At 40.0% G+C, this 21898-nt stretch overlaps 1 protein-coding gene and 1 long non-coding RNA gene across 2 annotated transcripts in view; one reads left to right on the forward strand and one right to left on the reverse strand.

Annotated features, from left to right (window-relative positions):
- LOC128642649 (ryncolin-2) overlaps positions 1–21898 on the reverse strand; it is a 337076-nt gene that overhangs the window by 177838 nt on the left and 137340 nt on the right. The gene's annotated exons all lie outside the window — the stretch shown is intronic.
- LOC128642999 (uncharacterized) lies at positions 14478–20361 on the forward strand. The gene is made up of 3 exons (XR_008399750.1): positions 14478–14507; positions 16154–16189; positions 20326–20361. It is a non-coding gene; the product is annotated as an uncharacterized LOC128642999 (long non-coding RNA).

Raw genomic sequence — 21898 nt, forward strand, 5'->3', positions numbered from 1 at the left:
TGTTTTGTTTAGAAAAGATGACTGACTTTAATCACAACTCATTGTTGAGCAGAGATACCACTTCTGAGTACATTTATTGTCCATCATCTAGACTCTAGGAATTTTTTCCAGGAGGGAGTTTTTCATTTGTCTCTTTTCATGTTGCCCTATAATTCTACACATTGTATACTGATATCTCTGTTGATTGAATAACTTTTCACTTTTTTTTTATATATAATTTTTTTAATTAAGGTTGTATACAATATTACATAAGAGAATCACCAATAAACAAAGATAAAATTGCGATAAGACATACATTCTTAACGTATACTGTAGGTATAATGAAAAAGCAGAGCAATATAAATTCCCGGGCATACATTCTGAAAATCTTTGAAACAATGTAAACACTGTGCCTATGGCACAGTCGTATAATTTAACCATTCCACCTATCTGAAAAAGAATATAGCAAACAACAATATGGAACTAGAAAGTGGAAGGAATAGTCTGGAGTAAATTGAAATAGTATGTACGTAAGGATTTTGTATAGGGTATAATGAAACCTCGATTTTGTATTATATGCAGAATAAAAATGGTCCCCACAATGCAGTAGATAATATACATAAGGTTAACTATTTCATAGAAAATTGGGGCAAGGGGGGATTAGCTTTATGGCTAACTTTTCACTTTTTTAACAGGTAAAATTGTCATCCCAGATACATATGGCAAACAAGGTACATAAATACAGCATAAATAAACCTACAGTAGATATTTATAATAGCTTTATATTAAAAAACTTACTAGCATAAAAATAAATTAAATTGTTTTTAATTAATCACCAAAATGGTGGCATCTTGCCAACTCTATGCACAAGTAAATGTTCAGATAACACACATAGCCCTGCAGCACTCTTTATGCTTAACAGACACATAGGGGATAGCTTGCAGGCTCGCCAGAAACAGCAGTTATGAAGCAGCGGTCACAAAGACCGCTGCTCCATAACCTGTCCGCCTGCTCTGAGCAGGCAAACAGACATCGCCGGAAATCAACCCGATCGAGTACGATTGGGTTGATTGACACCCCCCTGCTGGCGGCTGATTGGCCTGCGAGTCTGCAGGGGGTGGCATTGCACCAGCAGCTCTTGTGAGCTGCTGGTGCAATGCTGAATACGGCGAGCGTATTGCTCTCCGTATTCAGCAAGGTCTGGCGAACCTGAACCGCAGTGTCGGATCAGGTCCAATAGACCTTGTTAACTATGGGCCACACTTTTAAAGCCCCCCTTATGAAAATGATATGCCCGATTGAGATCTCAGATCAGATGCATATTCCTTCTGCCATAGGGAGAATTAAATAACTCAAACAGATACATTCTCTTCCTACCCATTCTGTGCTAGGTGAAGACCCAATAACATAGCTTATTATGTCACTGATCACATCTTTTGACAGCTATAAGCCGAAGAAACATCAAATGAAATGCATGAACCATGCACCACCCGTAACCAGAAATATGCCTAGAGCAAAACTTAGATCAAATGCATGTCCCTGGTCCATCATTCTTAAAATTGCATCCACAAATGTAACATCATGTCAGATACATGTCCCATGCATCATTCTCCTGCGTATAGCCCCAGATCAGGTGCATGGTTAATAGCCTCTTCTATATCTAGATAAATTCCCAGTTTAGTGCATGGCCCTGCAACCCCCCAACCCCCACTTGTGTCTGGTATAGACCCAAATTATACCTGGGCATAGCACATGGCTCTGAAATCCACACCAAGTCTGCTGTACACCCAAATTATACCCGAGAATAGTGCATGGCTCTTAGATCTGAGAATAGTGTAAGGCTTATGGCTCTGAGAATAGTGTATGGCTCATTGGTTTGCATCCCCTTCATGTCAGCTAAATGGCCAAAATATACCTGAGAATAGTGCATAGCTCTTAGATCTGAGAATAGTGTAAGGCTCATGGCTCTGAGAATAGTGTATGGCTCATTGGTTTGCATCCCCTTCATGTTAGCTAAATGGCCAAAATATACCTGAGAATAGTGCATGCCCTTACAGCCCCAAGCATGTCTGCAATACATTTAGGTTATAGCTAAGAACAGTGCATGGCTCATGACTCTGAGAGTAGTGCATGCCCTTACAGCCCCAAGCATGTCTGCAATACATTTAGGTTATAGCTAAGAACAGTGCATGGCTCATGACTCTGATAATAGTGCATGTCAGGATTCTGCAGCCCACTCCATATCAGATTTATGCCCAAATTAATACTAAGATCAGTGTGTGGCTCAGCAGCCCATATTCTACCTGAACATAGTGCATGGCTCCATAGCACCCTTTATATCAACTATATGGACAAATTATGACTGTGATTAGAGCTCTTCAGCCCCCGCCCCATGTCAGCTATCTGCCTAAATTATACCGGATTTTAGAGCAATATCTTTTTTGCTGCTTAGTAGGTAATGGTCATTGTGACGAACCAAGGTTATCCAACCCTGCGCCAGTCACTTATTTGGCACAGAAAGGGTTATCAGCCCCCTTTAACTGTCACCAATAGGTCACAATCTAGCCACACCAGGCAAGCTTGTGATTCAGTTTAGTGGGTGCAAGGGTTAACCACACTCCCTAGTCTGTACTAGACGTAAGAGAAATGCCCAAAACTCCCTTTTAATGCCACCCACACTAAACCAGCAATCCTATAGCTCCAATACTGCCACAACTTAAAATTTATTAAAGGGAAAATCCTAAGAAAAAAAACAGACTTTACACATTAACTCTCTAAATACAATTTAGCAGAAAATAACCTAAATGATACAGTTCTAATATTTCAGTCTCTTTCAGTAAACTGGTTCAATTATTAGACAAATGCCAAACTTAATAAAGGAATTATTTATTATGCCAAAAATATTATGCACAATGCATTATTAATAAAAAGTTGTTACAAATAAAATTACACACGCAAACAGTGTTTTAAAATAAAAAGGAAAAAAACTGAATTGAATACTTTCCTAGTTTTCAAGATCTGCGCCAGGGGCTGGCATGAAAATGATGGCTCCTTACTTCTGTAAAACAGCTCCCCTTGTAAGAATGACAATCTTATTGTTAAGAAATAAGATTCTTATACTGATTTCCCATATATCAGGTTGCCTGACCACACCCTCCTGGGCGGGCTAAGAAACCCCCCTGTCTTTATGACATTCAATAGACTAATTTTGTGCCTGAAACTATACAATCCATTATAATTTCTGCTAGGTAACTCCGCTTTCATATATACCTATCAGGAATCTCCTAGTTTCATTGGGAGAATCAATTGAATACCAGATATGACAGATTTCCCTTCATTTAATGTCATTACAGTTTCACACACATATGTACATAATATACCAATGTCCTTTCAGTGACCTGGTCAGTTTTTTTGTGACTGAGGTCCTGTTTTGCATCATGCATTCTACTGACAGCCTAAGCCATAAACCCTTTCCTGTGTATCTCTGGGACTAAGAGCTTGAGTGGCTTTATGACTAAATGCATACACAATAACATTTGGTGGAGCTATTTAGGAGGCTCCTGGCACTTCAAAGAAAACACAAGTCACCATTCTTCTTGAAAAACAAATAACTGTTTTGAGTTCAAGCTACACAGAATTAACCCCTTCTTAGCTAAATCCTGAGGTTTTCGTGACAGTCATTACTCACTTTTTAACCCAAGATGATTCTTTGTGTTCAAAGCCTCTTAGCATAACAAAGAGGGGTGGATTTATGTAGGGTTGAGCAGACATAATTCACTGTAGCGAACCATGTCCACTCGACCTCGCTAAATGCCGACAGCATACGCTGTCGGCATTCAACATTGCACAAAATTTCTTGTAAAATGCTTGTGGAATGCTGCCCCCTGCACACTCACAGCCAATCGGGGTGTCAATTATCCCGATCGCATTGGATCGGGATGATTTCAGTCCGCAACCTTTTAAGTTAAGGAGCATCGGTCTTACGACTGCTGCTTATTAACTTCCATTTCTGGCGGACCAGAAACGATCGGGGTTAGAAGCAGCATCCAGGGCTTGTTAAATTGGCCCCATAGTCTCTTCTAGTATGTAAACAGAGTTAAATCATCACAAATTAATTCATCCGGGGTTGTGCAAGAGCAGGGGCATAGCTACACAAGTATATGCTTGTGCAATAACTGATCTCTTGTCGCAAACTTGAGTAGACATATTTTCTAACTGGCAGACCTGTCCAGTTGCTACGACATATAGAGCTCTAAGACTTGAGGCCTCATGGTAGAGACACCTGAGGAGAATGGTGCACTATTGTTTTCTATCTTACTCACTGAAAAATAAATTAGCTTAATCTAAAGGTTAATTTTTATTATTACTTACACAAGGTAATATTTAAAAATGAATCGAATTCCATTAATTGTAAAAAAAAAACAATACAAAATCTCACATGTTTATATCCTCTGATTTCTTTGCCATACATTTTAAAAACATATTTATCTATGGTTTTATCTATGTGTTTCTCCTCTAATGATTTTTTTTCCAATTCTTTAACAGGTGAAATTGGTTCATCAAGAATAGAAAATGGTAAGAAATCCAGAGATTCACAATATAAATTTAAGGGACATTCTAATGATGTCATATCTATCTCACTGAATGTATCCTGATCTATGCTAGTGATGTCATGTCTACCTACTGCATGCATCCTGATGTATCTGCTAGTGATGTCATGTCTATCTCACTGCTTGTAACCTGATGTATCTGCTAGTAATGTCATGTCTATCTACAGCATGTATCCTGATGTCTCTGCTAGTGATGTCATGTCTACCTCACTACATGTATCCTGATGTCTCTGCTAGTGATGTCATGTCTACCTACTGCATGCATCCTGATGTATCTGTTAGTGATGTCATGTCTATCTCACTGCTTGTAACCTGATGTATCTGCTAGTAATGTCATGTCTATCTACTGCATGTATCCTGATGTCTCTGCTAGTTATGTCATGTCTATCTCACTGCATATATCCTGATGTATCTGCTAGTGAGGTCATGTCTATCTCACTGAATGTATCCTGATGTATCTGCTAGTGATGTCATGTCTATCTACTGCATGTATCCTGATGTCTCCGCTAGTGATGTCATGTCTACCTACTGCATGTATCCTGATGTCTCTGCTAGTGATGTCATGTCTATCTCACTGCATGTATCCTGATGTCTCTGCTAGTGATGCCATGTCTATCTCACTGCATGTATCCTGGTGTATCTGCTAGTGAGGTCATGTCTATCTACTGCATGTATCCTGATGTATCTGCTAGTGATGTCATGTCTATCTACTGCATATATACTGATGTCTCTGCTAGTTATGTTATGTCTATCTCACTGCATGTATCCTGATGTATCTGGTAGTGAGGTCATGTCTATTTACTACATGTATCCTGATGTATCTGCTAGTGATGTCATGTCTATCTACTGCATGCATCCTGATGTCTCTGCTAGTGATGTCATGTATATCTACTGCATGCATCCTGATGTATCTGCTAGTGAGGTCATGCCTATCTACTGCATGTATCCTGATGTCTCTGCTAGTGATGTTGTGTCTATCTACTGCATGTATCCTGATGTATCTGCTAGTGATGTCATGTCTATCTACTGCATATATACTGATGTCTCTGCTAGTTATGTTATGTCTATCTCACTGCATGTATCCTGATGTATCTGGTAGTGAGGTCATGTCTATCTACTACATGTATCCTGATGTATCTGCTAGTGATGTCATGTCTATCTACTGCATGCATCCTGATGTCTCTGCTAGTGATGTCATGTATATCTACTGCATGCATCCTGATGTATCTGCTAGTGAGGTCATGCCTATCTACTGCATGTATCCTGATGTCTCTGCTAGTGATGTTGTGTCTATCTACTGCATGTATCCTGATGTATCTGCTAGTGAGGTCATGCCTATCTACTGCATGTATCCTGATGTCTCTGCTAGTGATGTTGTGTCTATCTACTGCATGTATCCTGATGTCTCTGCTAGTGATGTCATGTCTATCTACTGCATGTATCCTAATGTCTCTGATAGTGAGGTCATGTCTATTTCACTGTCTGTATCCTGATGTATCTGCTAGTGATGTCATGTCTATCTCACTGCATGTATCCTGATGTCTCTGCTAGTGATGTCATGTCTACCTACTGCATGTATCCTGATGTCTCTGCTAGTGATGTCATGTCTATCTCACTGCATGTATCCTGATGTCTCTGCTAGTGATGCCATGTCTATCTTATTGCATGTATCCTGATGTCTCTGCTAGTGATGCCATGTCTATCTCACTGCATGTATCCTGATGTATCTGCTAGTGAGGTCATGTCTATCTCACTGCATGTATCCTGATGTATCTGCTAGTGAGGTTATGTCTATCTCACTGCATGTATCCTGATGTCTCTGCTAGTGAGGTCATGTCTATTTCACTGCATGTATCCTGATGTATCTGCTAGTGAGGTCATGTCTATTTCACTGCATGTATCCTGATGTATCTGCTAGTGAGGTCATGTCTATCTCACTGCATGTATCCTGATGTTTCTGCTAGTGAGGTCATGTCTATTTCACTGCATGTATCCTGATGTATCTGCTAGTGATGTCATGTCTATCTACTGCATGCATCCTGATGCCTCTGCTAGTGATGTCATGTCTATCTCACTGCATGTATTCTGATGTCTCTGCTAGTGATGTCATGTCTATCTCACTGTATGTATTCTGATGTATCTGCTAGTGATCTCATGTCTATCTCACTGCATGTATCCTGATGTCTCTGCTAGTGATGTCATGTCTACCTCACTGCATGTATCCTGACATATCTGCTAGTGATGTCATGTCTACCTCACTGCATGTATCTTGATGTATCTGCTAGTGATGTCATGTCTATCTCACTGCATATATCCTGATGTCTCTGCTAGTGATGTCATGTCTATCTCACTGCATGCATTCTGATGTCTCTGCTAGTGATGTCATGTCTATCTCACTGCATGTATCCTAAAGTCTCTGCTAGTGATGTCATGTATATGTACTGTATGTATCCTGATGTCTCTTCTATTTCACCGCATGTATCATAATGTCTCTTATATCTCACTGCATGTATCCTGATGTCTCTTCTATCTCACTGCATATATCCTAATGTATTTTCTATCTCACTGCATGTATCCATTCCTAATGAATCTGTTTTTCATTGATGTTATTTTATTAAACTAGATACTGTCATTAGTGTCTCCCTTTGTGAAGTACATAGTTATTATCTTGAAGTACATACCATGATGGCATTATTTTACTGAGAATTTTTATGATACATATATTTTTTTTAACAGGGGAAACTGATGTCTTTGAAGAAACATGTAAGATATTCAGTGATTCAAATCATAAAATTATTTATTGAAGCTGGGTTGGGTACATCTCATGTCTTGTATTCTCTATGTTCTATCAAAGCACATTTCCTGATGTCTCTGCTAGTGGTGTCTCAGTCACTAAATGTATCCTGACGTCCCTGACGTCTCTGCTAGTGGTGTCTCAGTCACTAAATATATGCTGATGTCTCTGCTAGTGGTGTCTCAGTCACTAAATGTATCCTGATGTCTCTGCTAGTGATGTCTCAGTCACTAAATATATACTGATGTCTCTCCTAGTGGTGTCTCGGTCACTAAACGTATACTGATGTCTCTGCTAGAGGTGTCTCAGTCACTAAATGTATCCTGATGTTTCTGCTAGGTGTCTCAGTCACTAAATGTATCCTGATGTCTCTGCTAGTGGTGTCTCAGTCACTAAATGTATCCTGATGTCTCTGCTGGTGATGTCTCAGTCACTAAATGTATCCTGATGTCTCTGCTAGTGGTGTCTTAGTCACTAAATGTATCCTGATGTCTCTGATAGGGGTGTCTTAGTCACTAAATGCATCCTGATGTCTCTGATAGTGGTGTCTTAGTCACTAAATGTATCCTGATGTCTCTGATAGTGGTGTCTTAGTCACTAAATGTATCCTGATGTCTCTGCTAGGGATGTCTCAGTCACTAAATGTATCCTGATGTCTCTGCTAGTGATGTTTCAGTCACTAATATATCCTGATGTTTCTGCTAGTGGTGTCTCAGTCACTAAAGGTATCCTGATGTCTCTGCTAGTGATGTTTCAGTCACTAAATATATCCTGATGTCTCTGCTAGTGGTGTCTCAGTCACTAAATGTATCCTGATGTCTCTGCTAGTGATGTCTCAGTCACTAAATGTATCCTGGTGTCTCTGCTAGGGGTGTTTTAGTCACTAAATGTATCCTGATGTCTATGCTAGTGGTGTCTCAGTTACTAAATGTAACCTGATGTCTCTGCTAGTGGTGTCTCAGTTACTAAATGTAACCTGATTAGTCTGCTAGTGGTGTCTCAGTCACCAAATATATCCTGATGTCTCTGCTAGGGGTGACTCAGTCACTAAATGTATCCTGATGTCTCTGCTAGTGATGTCTCAGTCACTAAATGTATCCTGATGTCTCTGCCAGTGGTGTCTCAGTCACTAAATGTATCCTGATGTCTCTGCTAGTGGGTTCTCAGTTACTAAATGTAACCTGATGTCTCTGCTAGTGGTGTTTCAGTCACTAAATGTATCCTGATGTCTCTGCTAGTGGTGTCTCAGTTACTAAATGTAACCTGATGTCTCTGCTAGTGGTGTCTTAGTCACTAAATGTATCCTGATGTCTCTGCTAGGGGTGTCTCAGTCACTAAATGTATCCTGATGTCTCTGCTAGTGGTGTCTCAGTCACTAAATGTATCCTGATGTCTCTGCTAGTAATGTCTCAGTCATTAAATGTATCCTGATGTCTCTGCTAGTGATGTCTCAGTCACTAAAGGTATCCTGATGTCTCTGCTAGTGGTGTCTTAGTCACTAAATGTATTCTGATGTATCTGCTAGTGAAGTCTCAGTCACTAAATGTATCCTGATGTCTCTGCTAGTGGTGTGTCAGTCACTAAATGTATTCCAATTGCATTTAAATATATATGTTATATTACTTAAGATTTTATCCTTTAAGGTATATTATATATAAACTGTGATTTTTGTAAAAGGGATGTTTATCGTTTTTCAGGTGAAAACTAATGCACATCTGTAATCTAACAAAAAGCATTCAAAGAAAAAATAAGTAAATTGATTTGTATTTTCAAAACCGTTACTCTAAATATAGGAGAGGATTGCTGTGTCACTTAATAAGTATATAAGCTTTACTTGTTTTTGGCAAGTCCTGATCCCATAAAAAACAAAAACCTTTTTTTGTGCTGTTGCTGGCTTGTAGCACTTGCACTAGCTGCTACTAAATCTTCATTTAAGTTTGTGCTCCTCTGCTGCCTTGAAGATGTTTCAAATAGAAAATAAACAGAAGAATAGATTTTCATTAAACTAATTCTGAAAGTCCTCCATAATGAATATCAGACAAAACTTTTTTTTTTTTTTTTGGGGGGGGGGGCATGACGAATAATTTGTCTGAAACAAACTTCAGGTCTGTGCACATGTCTGCTTTCTGTTCTAAATTATTTTAATGTGCGTGTGCTTATGTTCCCCTTTTCTCAACTATAATATCATATGTAAATCAGAGCAGCTCACAGTCAGCAATGAATATTAGAGCAGAAAAGTGGAGAGAAAAATACAGAGAACAATACATGTAAAAAACAACAATTCCTTCGTTTTTTTCCCCTTCTACTAATAATCAGAAAAAATCCTTTACCTCTTATTCTATAAACCAACCCACAGTACAGAATAGTGGGATAAATAAATATCTTCACTAGCCTATAACATAACTTAGAAACAATATTCCATAAACGGGATGTGGGATGAAAGCCACTTTACTGGGTTTTTCCAGGTTTTTTACCCAGACTTGCTAGCTTTATGTCCTCATAAACCAAGTCTAAATCCCACCATAAAGGATACAACAGAAATATGGAGTTGTCCTTAGCTATGATAGAATTATTCGTTTAGTACCAGCGATCACAATGCAAACACAGCTGTTATAGGCATATATGACAAGACCAACCTGGCACAGTTATTATGCGGAATAAAATAAAAGCCTCTTCACTGGGAATGTAGCTTCCTTTTTACACTACAGTGTACAATTTGCTCAACAGACCAGAAACTGCATTTGCTTTTACCCAGACTTGTGGGCAATATGTTCCTTTCCATACATTTTCATATATTCAACAAAATCATGCTTCATCAATAAATAGAGTGGGATTGCAATCCAGTACCTTATACCACCACGCAACTTATATACCATAAAGACAGGGGAGTTCTGTGAGCTAGACAGGGGAATACATTGTGCTAAACAGGGGAATACATTGTGCTAGACAGGGGAATACATTGTGCTAGACAGGGGAATACATTGTGCTAGACAGGGGAATACATTGTGCTAGACAGGGGAATACATTGTGCTAGACAAGGGAGTTCATTGAGCTAGACAAGGGAGTTCATTGAGCTAGACAAGGGAGTTTGTTGAGCTAGACAAATGGAGCTACTGGTGCTAGACTGAGGGGCTTTTTATTTTAGACAGTGGCATTCCTTATGCTAGGAAGTTCCTTGTGTTAGACAGAGGTGTTCCTTGTGCTAGACAGAGGTGTTCCTTGTGCTAGACAGAGCTGTTCCTTGTGCTAGACAGAGGTGTTCCTTGTGCTAGACAGAGCTGTTCCTTGTGCTAGATAGAGGTGTTCCTTGTGCTCGACAGAGGCGTTCCTTGTGCCAGACAGGTTTTCCTTGTGCTAGACAGAGGTGTTCCTTGTGCCAGACAGGCGTTCCTTGTGCTAGACAGAGGTGTTCCATGTGCTAGACAGTGTGTTCCTTGTGCTAGACAGTGTCTTCCTTGTGCTAGACAGAGGCGTTCCTTGTGCTAGATAGAGGTGTTCCTTGTGCTAGACAGAGGTGTTCCTTGTACTAGACTGAGGCGTTCCTTGTGCTAGACAGAGACAGAGGTGTTCCTTGTGCTAGACAGAGGTGTTCCTTGTGCTAGACAGAGGTGTTCCTTGTGCTAGACAGAGGCGTTCCTTGTGCTAGACAGAGGTGTTCCTTGTGCTAGACAGAGGCGTTCCTTGTGCTAGACAGAGGCGTTCCTTGTGCTAGACTGAGGTGTTCCTTGTACTAGACTGAGGCGTTCCTTGTGCTAGACAGAGACAGAGGTGTTCCTTGTGCTAGACAGAGGTGTTCCTTGTGCTAGACAGAGGTGTTCCCTGTGCTAGACAGAGGTGTTCCTTGTGCTACACAGGGGTATTCCTTGTGCTAGACAGAGGTGTTCCTTGTGCTAGACAGAGGGGTTCCTTGTGCTAGACAGAGGTGTTCCTTGTGCTAGACAGAGGTGTTCCTTCTGCTAGACAGAGGTGTTCCTTGTGCTAGACAAAGGTGTTCCTTGTGCTAGACAGGGGTGTTCCTTGTGCTAGACAGAGGTGTTCCTTGTGTTAGACAGGGGTGTTCCTTGTGCTAGACGGAGGTGTTCCTTGCGCTAGACAGAGGTGTTCCTTGTGCTAGACAGAGGTGTTCCTTGTGCTAGACAGAGGTGTTCCTTGTGATAGACAGAGGTGTTCCTTGTGCTAGACAGAGGTGTTCCTTGTGATAGACAGAGGTGTTCCTTGTGCTAGACAGGGATGTTCCTTGTGCTAGACAGTGTGTTCCTTGTGCTAGACAGGGGTGTTCCTTGTGCTAGACAGAGGTGTTCCTTGTGCTAGACAGAGGTGTTCCTTGTGCTAGACAGTGTGTTCCTTGTGCTAGACAGGGGTGTTCCTTGTGCTAGACAGGGGTGTTCCTTGTGCTAGACAGAGGTGTTCCTTGTGCTAGACAGGGGTGTTCCTTGTGCTAGACAGTGTGTTCCTTGTGCTAGACAGGGGTGTTCCTTGTGCTAGACAGAGGTGTTCCTTGTGCTAGACAAGGGTGTTCCTTGTGCTATCCAATGAAAAAATGTTGTCAGGAGCACCAAAAGTAAATTGAAAAGACTTGCTTTATTATTTTTGTGAATAAAACAAAACAAAAAGGGTTAACTAACCCCCAGGGTAAGAGTGAAAATAACCTTAGAAACACAGAAAACAAAAAGGCTGACCGGTTTCGGCGTCTGCCTTAATCCTAGCCTGCTTAAAAATTGTATGTGAGATTCAAGTTTAAAAACCCACCTCTGTGATTCAATTGGTTAGGGTGTACACACCCATGTCTTGTTTCACCAATGATAACTTTCTATGGTCATTGTAGATTAGAGTAAACACCTTAGTTCCCTAGACAACTAGAAAGCTAACGTGTATACTTCTGATTGCACAGTGAAAAAGTATAGGCACTAAACGCTCTGCTGTGTAAAAAATAAAATAAAAAGACCTTTACACCAAATTCTGTATTATAATGTGCATTTTTATGTTACTAAAGATCGCTGTGTCTGTTCTCTGCTTGTATCAATTTCTTCACAATTGCTGCCTCTCTAGTTTTAAGTAAACAGCATTTTTTTTTTTTTTGGTGCTAAAGATCGCTGTGTCTGTTCTCTGCTTGTATCAATTTCATCATAATTACTGCCTCTCTAGTTTTTAGTGAACAGGATACTTGTTACGAGTGATCAGAAAATGATCAATTAATGGGGCTAAATGGTGCCGTGTCTACAGCTGCTACAACTCACAAAGTTTCACCCTGCCTCTCTGGCTCTGGCCAGGCTGTAGATATCTCTATTTGGAGTTTTTTTTTTTTTATTCCTCAGGGACACTGCCGAACTGTCTCGTAAAGGCTTGTTTACATGCCTGACAGCAGAACCTAGACCACTCCCTCCTCCTTCTCGACCAATGGAGAATTCGTTGCTCTCACGGATCATTGGGATATGTGCTGTGTGACGTGAAGGGGGAGGAGGGGGGGTGTCAGGTATTCCTGTCATGTGTATATGTTTTACTGAGACGCATTGCTAGTTATTCTAGCTTATATTACGAGTGCTTATTCACTTGTTGCCACACCTGCCTGCTCTATAAAGAAATTCAAACATTTTGAGATTAAGGTATACAAAACTGGATACGGGCTTAATCTTATCAGTACATCACATTACTATTCTGAATTGACTTATTATTGCATGATCACTAGGCTGCCTTTAAGGATTACAAATACACTGCCTGCCAGACCCACTTATTTGCTCTGCAATTTGCTAATACACTATAGCCCGCAATTTTGGTCAGCAACAGATATTAATCTGCAGGTATTAGGATGATCAGAACATGATATGTTTTTTATCATCTCTGTGCATTACATATCTATATTAACCTCTTATTACCTCATCACTGTGTGATGTATTGCTGACTGAAAATATATATTACCTATGCTTGGTCCTGACTTGTGTACTCAATAACAAACCATTTTGGCATGGCTGTAACTTTGTAATTATAACGTAAACTTGTTAGGGGTTCTGTTTATCTTATATTCTCGTGTTAGCCTATGACTTAATTCAGTGTACTATTGGATATACGAATCTATAGGGATGTGATAATTACATTAATGTCTTCGTATTATTGAGTGATAGAATATTTCAAAACCTTAAAGACTTTTATAAGCTGTAATTACAACATGAACTCTTTTAAGGGTTCTATTTATATTGCATTCTCATATTTGGCCTGTAACCTAATTTATTGTGGTGTTGGGTATACAGATCTATAGGGATATGATAATTCCATTGATGTATTCATTATAGTGGGTGATGGAGTATCATAAAAACTTTTATAAGCATTAAGTAATTAATGGAACGATGGAAATTACTATATGTTGAATTACCAAAAGTTAATGAGGTCAAATTCTGAGTTCAGACCTTCTGGAATCCTGGTTTTTAGCCGGAAAATCCAGAAGACCTCTCTCTCTCCCATTTTACGGGTGCTATCTTCTCCTCTGTTTTGTATGGGGACCCTCTCAATTATGGTCCATGTAAAGAACCTTGTGTCCTTTTGATGTAGAACTGAGAAGTGGTTAATCAGGGGTGTTGTTAATATCCCTGCTTTTATGTCTGCTAGGTGTTCTTTTATTCTAACTCTTGCCTCCCTGGTCGTTAGACCTACATATTGGAGGGCACAATGCGTGCAAGATATTAGATATACCACGAAATTTGACCGACAGTTTAAACATAGGCTCTTTTGGAAGGTTTCACCTGTGACCAGGGATCTAAATGTTTCTCCTACCGTCACCCTTTCACAGGCTTTGCAGGGAAGGTAATTGCACCTGAATGTTCCTAGTGTGTTCCTTGTGCTAGACAGGGGTGTTCCTTGTGCTAGACAGGGGTGTTCCTTGTGCTAGACAGGGGTGTTCCTTGTGCTAGACAGTGGTGTTCCTTGTGCTAGACAGAGGTGTTCCTTGTGCTAGACAGAGGTGTTCCTTGTTTTTCCTGTTTTTCTAAATTTTCTCAATAAATACACTTTTCATGCCTGCAGTCATTCATCAAACCCATAAATTACATATATTCTGACCAATTAACTTTGTTTGATTATTATTATTTTTTTAACAGATTACACCGGTGCCCCAGAAAAACAAGGTGATAAAGGTGAGATATTCAGATATTGCAACATAAAACTAACCTTAGAGAAAGTTTCTTTTGGCTGGATTGGTTATTGCTTTATATGCTGCCATAGCTTGTCTCTGCTAATTTGTGTAGCTTGATATCTCTGCATGTGTCTCTGCTACTGTTGCATTATGTTCTGCTTCTATCTCTGTTACTATGTGTAACCTGATGTCTCTGCTAGTATATCTCTGTCACTGTGTGTAACCTGATGGCTCTGCTAGTATATCTCTCTCTGTTACTATGTGTAACCTGATGTCTCTGCTAGTATATCTCTGTTTCTATGTGTAACCTGATATATCTGCTAGTATATCTCTGCCACTCTGTGTAACCTGATGTCTCTGCTAGTATATCTCTGTTATTATGTGTAACCTGATGTCTCTGCTAGTATATATCTGTCACTGGGTGTAACCTGATGTCTCTGCTAGTATATCTCTGTCACTATGTGTAATCTGATGTCTTTGCTAGTATATCTCTGTCACTGTGTGTAACCTGATATCTCTGCTGGTATATATCTGTCAATGTGTGTAACCTGATGTCTTTGCTAGTATATCTCTGTCAGTGTGTGTAACCTGATATCTTTGTCACTGTATGTAACCTGATGTCTATGCAAGTATGTCTCTTTCACAGTGTGTAACCTAATGTCTCTGTTAGTATATCTCTGTCACTGGGTGTAACTTGATGTCTCTGCTAGTATATCTCTGTCACTGGGTGTAACCTGATGTCTCTACTAGTATATCTCTGTCACTGGGTGTAACCTGATGTCTCTGCTAGTATATCTCTGTCACTGTATGTAACCTGATGTCTCTGCTAGTATATCTATGTTACTGTATGTAACCTGATGTCTCTGCTAGTATATCTATGTTACTGTATGTAACCTGATGTCTCTGCTAGTATATCTCTGTCACTGTATGTAACCGGATGTATCTGCTAGTATATCTCTTTCACTGTGTGTAACCTGATGTCTCTGCTAGTATATCTCTGCCACTGTGTGTAACCTGATGTCTCTGCTAGTATATCTCTGCCACTGGGTGTAACCTGATGTCTCTGCTAGTATATCTCTGTCACTGGGTGAAACCTGATGTCTCTGCTAGTATATCTCTGTCACTAGGTATAACCTGATGTCTCTGCTTGTATATCTCTGTCACTCTGTGTAACCTGATGTATCTGCTAGTATATCTCTGCCACTATGTGTAACCTGATATCTCTGCTTGTATATATCTGTCACTGGGTGTAACCTGATGTCTCTGCTAGTATATCTCTGTCACTCTGTGTAACCTGATGTCTCTGCTAGTATATCTCTGTCACTATGTGTAACCTGATGTCTCTGCTAGTACATCTCTGTCACTATGTGTAACCTAAAGTCTTTGCTTGTATATCTCTTTCACTATGTGTAACCTGAAGTCTTTGCTTGTATATCTCTGTCACTGGATGAGAAAACAAACTAGACACACACACACTGATGTCTCCCAATTTATAGTCAATACTCTTTCAAATATCATCCCATGATGAGGCTGTTGTCAGTTAATTATTTCTATTGCAATTAATATAATCTGATATGTCTTCACGTGTTCACCAAGTCTGTAGATGTAATATAATCATATTGCTTACTTTTTTTTTTTTTATGACAGGGGAACCTGGTGCTAGAGGAAACCAAGGTGAAAAAGGTGAGATATACAGAGATTTATGAAATAAATTAATCTCAGAATTTTTGGGAGATGGATTGGCAAAGTCATACTTAATCAATGATAATTTGTGTTGTTCTCTCAGAGCACATATTCTATTGTCTCTACTAGTGTAGTCCACAGGCTCTCACTGCATGTAGCTTGTTGCCTCTGTTAGTGTAGTCCACATGTTCTTGCTGCATGTATCTTGTTGCCTCTGCTAGTGTAGTCCAGACATTCTCACTGCATGTATCTTGATTTCTCTGCCAGTGTAGTCCAGGCATTCTCACTGCATGTATCTTGATGTCTCTGCTAGTGCAGTCCACAAGCTCTCACTGCATGTATCTCATAGTCTCTGCTAGTGTAGTCCAGATGTTCTCATTGCATGTATCTTGTTGTCTGTGCTAGTGTAGTCTACACACTCCCTCTGCATGTATCTTGTTGTCTCTGCTAGTGTAGTCCACATGCTCTAAGTGTATCTTGTTGCCTTTGCTAGTGTAGTCCATTCGCTCTCACTGCATGTATCTTGTTGTCTCTGCTAGTGTAGTCTATTCGCTCTCACTGCATGTATCTTGTTGTCTCTGCTAGTGTAGTCCAGGCATTCCCACTGCATGTATCTTGTTGTCTCTGCTAGTGTAGTCCAGGCATTCTCACTGCATGTATCTTGATGTCTCTGCTAGTGTAGTCCACATGCTCTCACTGCATGTATCTTATATTCTCTGCTAGTGTAGTCCAGGCATTCTCAGTGCATGTATCTTGTTGTCTCTGTTAGTTTAGTCCACACACTCCCTCTGCATGTATCTTGTTGTCTCTGCTAGTGTAGTCCACACGCTCTAAGTGTATGTATCTTGTTGCCTCTGCTAGTTTGGTTCATGAGCTCTCACTGCATGTATCTTGTTGTCTCTGCTAGTTTAGTCCATGCATTCTCACTGCATGTAACTTGTTGTCTCTGCTAGTGTAGTCCAGGCATTCTCACTGCATGTATCTTGATGTCTCTGCTAGTGCAGTCCACGTGCTCTCACTGCATGTATCTTGTTGTCTCTGCTAGTGTAGTCCACTCACTCTCACTGCATGTATCTTGTCTCTGCTAGTGTAGTCCACATGCTCTCATTGCATGTATCTTGTTGTGTCTGCTAGTAGAGTCCTGGCATCTCAGAGCATGTATCTTGTTGTCTCTGCTAGTGTAGTCCATGTGCTCTCACTGCATGTATTTTCTTGTCTCTGCTAGTGTAGTCCATGTGCTCTCACTGCATGTATGTTGTTGTCGCTGCTAGTGTAGTCAAAGCCTTCTTAGTGCATGTATATTGTTGTCTCTGCTAGTGTAGTCCATGCGCTCTCACTGCATTTATCTTGTTGTCTCTGCTAGTGTAGTCCAGGCATTCTAAATGCATGTATCTTGTTGTCCCTACTAATGTAGTCCACACACTCTCGCTGCATGTATCTTGTTGCCTCTGCTAGTGTAGTCCAGGTGCTCTTACTGCATGTATATTGTTGTCTCTGATAGTGTTGTCCAGATCCTCTCACTGCATGTATCTTGTTGTCTCTGCTAGTGTAGTCAAGGGGCTCTCACTGCATGTATCTTGAAGTCTCTGATAGTGTTGTCCATGCACTTTTACTGCATGTATCTTGTTTCTGCTATTGTAGTCCCTGCACTAGTTGTGTCTGCTAGTGTAGTCCAGGTGTTCTCAGTGCATGTATCTTGTTGTCTCTGCTAGTATAGTCCAGGTGCTCTCACTGCATGTATCTTGTTGTCTCTGCTAGTGTAGTTCAGGCATTCTCACTGCATGTATCTTGATGTATCTGCTAGTGTAGTCCATGTGCTCTCACTGCATGTATCTCATAGTCTCTGCTAGTGTAGTCCAGGCATTCTCACTGCATGTATCTTGTTTTCTCTGTTAGTTTAGTCCACACACTCCCTCTGCATGTATCTTGTTGTCTCTGCTAGTGTAGTCCACATGCTCTAAGTGTATGTATCTTGTTGCCTCTGCTAGTTTAGTTCATGAGCTCTCACTGCATGTATATTGTTGTCTCTGCTAGTGTAGTCCATGCATTCTCCCTGCATGTAACTTGTTGTCTCTGCTAGTGTAGTCCAGGCATTCTCACTGCATGTATCTTGATATCTCTGCTAGTGCAGTCCACGTGCTCTCACTGCATGTATCTTGTTATCTCTGCTAGTGTAGTCCAATCACTCTCACTGCATGTATCTTGTCTCTGCTAGTGTAGTCCACATGCTCTCATTGCATATATCTTGTTGTGTCTGCTAGTAGAGTCCAGGCATCTCAGAGCATGTATCTTGTTGTCTCTGCTAGTGTAGTCCATGTGCTCTCACTGCATGTATTTTCTTGTCTCTGCTAGTGTAGTCCACATGCTCTCACTGCATGTATGTTGTTGTCGCTGCTAGTGTAGTCAAGGCCTTCTTAGTGCATGTATCTTGTTGTCTCTGCTAGTGTAGTCCACGCGCTCTCACTGCATGTATCTTGTTGTCTCTGCTAGTATAGTCCAGGCATTCTAAATGCATATATCTTGTTGTCCCTACTAGAGTAGTCCACACACTCTCGCTACATGTATCTTGTTGCCTCTGCTAGTGTAGTCCAGGTGCTCTTACTGCATGTATATTGTTGTCTCTGATACTGTTGTCCAGATCCTCTCACTGCATGTATCTTGTTGTCTCTGCTAGTGTAGTCAAGGTGCTCTCACTGCATGTATCTTGAAGTCTCTGATAGTGTTGTCCATGCACTTTTACTGCATGTATCTTGTTTCTGCTATTGTAGTCCCTGCACTAGTTGTGTCTGCTAGTGTAGTCCAGGTGTTCTCAGTGCATGTATCTTGTTGTCTCTGCTAGTATAGTCCAGGTGCTCTCACTGCATGTATCTTGTTGTCTCTGCTAGTGTAGTCCAGGCATTCTCCCTGCATGTATCTTGATGTATCTGCTAGTGTAGTCCACGTGCTCTCACTGCATGTATCTCATAGTCTCTGCTAGTGTAGTCCAGGCATTCTCAGTGCATGTATCTTGTTGTCTCTGTTAGTTTAGTCCACACACTCCCTCTGCATGTATCTTGTTGTCTCTGCTAGTGTAGTCCACACGCTCTAAGTGTATGTATCTTGTTGCCTCTGCTAGTTTAGTTCATGAGCTCTCACTGCATGTATCTTGTTGTCTCTGCTAGTGTAGTCCATGCATTCTCACTGCATGTAACTTGTTGTCTCTGCTAGTGTAGTCCAGGTGATCTCACTGCATGTATCCTGATGCCTCTGCTAGTGTTATCCAGGTGTTCTCACTGCATGTATCCTAATGCCTCTGTTAGTATAGTCCAGGAGCTATCACAGCATGTATTCTGATGTTAATGTAAGTGTAGTCCAGACCACCTCACTGCATGTATCCTGATATATCTGCTAGTGTATTCCAGGCGCTATTAAAGCATTTATTTTGTTGTCTCTACTAGTGTAGTCCAGACCATCTCACTGCATGCATCCTGATGTCTTTGCTAATGTAGTCCAGGTGCACTCATTGCTTGTATCGTGATGCCTTTGCTAGTGTGGTGCAGGAACAATCACAGCACTCTTACTGCAAGTATACCAGTGTCTCTGTTACTGTATGCCTGGTACTCTCACTGCAAGTATCTCAATACCTCTGGCAGTGTCGTGCAGGCATGATCACTGCATTTATATTAATGTCTCTGAAACTATTGTCCAGAAGGTCTCATTGCATGTGCACTGATGCATGCATGTTGAATGATGTTGCTCATAGTATTGTTTTGGGAAACACATTGCATGTATCTTGATGTCTCTGATAGTGTTTTAGTATTATTTAAACTGTCTTACTATGTGTATCCTGATGTCTCCAATACTTTTGCCCAGACACTTTCACTGCATTTACTCTGATGTCTCTGATAATGTTGTAATTACACTTTCACTGCATGTATCCTGATGCCTCTGTGTATGTTATTTATTATTTCAGTCTTAGATAGTAAACTAGAGGCTGTCACTCATGTATATAACAATAGATTCCATATGGAATTAACTACCATGATGTCTTTGCCAGGTATTCCAAACTATCTAAAAGCACAACTCTGATTTGTGAGCATGTATTCACCTATAAATAACAATGAGATTACCTGTTATTGATCATTATTTATTTTAAGGTGAAACTGGTGCCAAAGGAAAACAAGGTGAAAAAGGTGAGACCCAGAGATTCACAACATAAAGTTAATCCAGGGGGTGGATTTCTTGTATTTTAGTTTACAAGATCCATAGTTTAAAAGTGTAATATAATATATATTTTTAATCCAGGAAACAAACTTGCTTATTGATATGGAAATGGGATCAGAGCAAACATTTATTTTTCTTTTAAGAGGTAATAACTGTTGGATAATCCGAATTAGCTCTTAAAGACAACTGAGTTTTGTACATTTTTATTTGTTGAACAGGTGATACTGGAGTCATAGGAATACAAGGTGAAAAAGGTGAAGTATTTTTAGACAATTACATCATAAAATAAACCTGTAGAAAGTTATTTTTTTATAGCAGTTACTTTTCAGTCCATCCAGATGATAATATTCTACTTAATATATTATCCAATAGAATTATCGAAAGTTGTATATTTAATGTCTCTAATTTATTTTTAGTTATTGAACATTTAAGGTACATATTGTAACTACCAATTTTGTGAGTTGCAAAAGAGGAGGTTGCAACTCACAGAAAAAAAATTATTTTCCCCTGGTTAAATCACTGTGTTACTGTTATTGCCGTTCATGCTACATTCATTTCAACTTTAATATATCTAATTTCTATCAGAATGACACACATACTGAGTTAAAATCACTTAAGTTGAACAGTTAAACTGGAAGGAATAATAGGGGAATATCCCCAAGGCTGGAAATAAAGCTATCTGTGACCTGAGCGGCTAAACTCCTTCTATAGCGGGAGTTGTATTATTTTTGCCCTGTTATAAATATATTTTCTGACAATGCAAAGGTTAAAATTAACCAAACAAAATATTTTAGGGTAAGTAAATCCCTCATAATACAGAAGGTATGCGCTGCTGTCAACTAGATAAGGGGATAGCCTCTAATCCAGAATATAAATTTTAACTGTTATCAACAAGCTCATTAAAAATGGATAGACACAGCTCTCCACAAAGACCCCTGACGCGCGTTTCACATAAAGCTTCTTCAGAGGGTGTGCAACGGTTTAGAATCCTTGGATTTAAAGGTCTGCAAATCCCTCCTCCTGTTTTTTATTGGCGTTTTTTTGGTAGGTGATTGGTTGTCAGATCATTCAATCAAATAAAGATATCCATCGTCTGATCGATGACGATTTAACATCCATTTCCATAGTCTCCGGCAATGAAAATCTCACTAAGGCAGCAAGCAAATATATACAGTTGCAAGAAAAAGTATGTGAACCCTTTGGAATGATATGGATTTCTGCACAAATTGGTCATAAAATGTGATCTGATCATCATCTAAGTCACAACAATAGACAATCACAGTCTGTTTAAACTAATAACACACAAAGAATGAAATGTTGCCATGTTTTTATTGAACACACCATGTAAACATTCACAGTGCAGGTGGAATAAGTATGTGAACCCTTGGATTTAATAACTGGTTGAACCTCCTTTGGCAGCAATAACTTCAACCAAATGTTTCCTGTAGTTGCAGATCAGATGTGCACAATGGTCAGGAGTAATTCTTGACCATTCCTCTTTACAGA

The sequence above is a fragment of the Bombina bombina genome, chromosome 12 (assembly GCF_027579735.1).
Source record: "Bombina bombina isolate aBomBom1 chromosome 12, aBomBom1.pri, whole genome shotgun sequence".
Classification (NCBI taxonomy): Eukaryota; Metazoa; Chordata; class Amphibia; order Anura; family Bombinatoridae; genus Bombina; species Bombina bombina.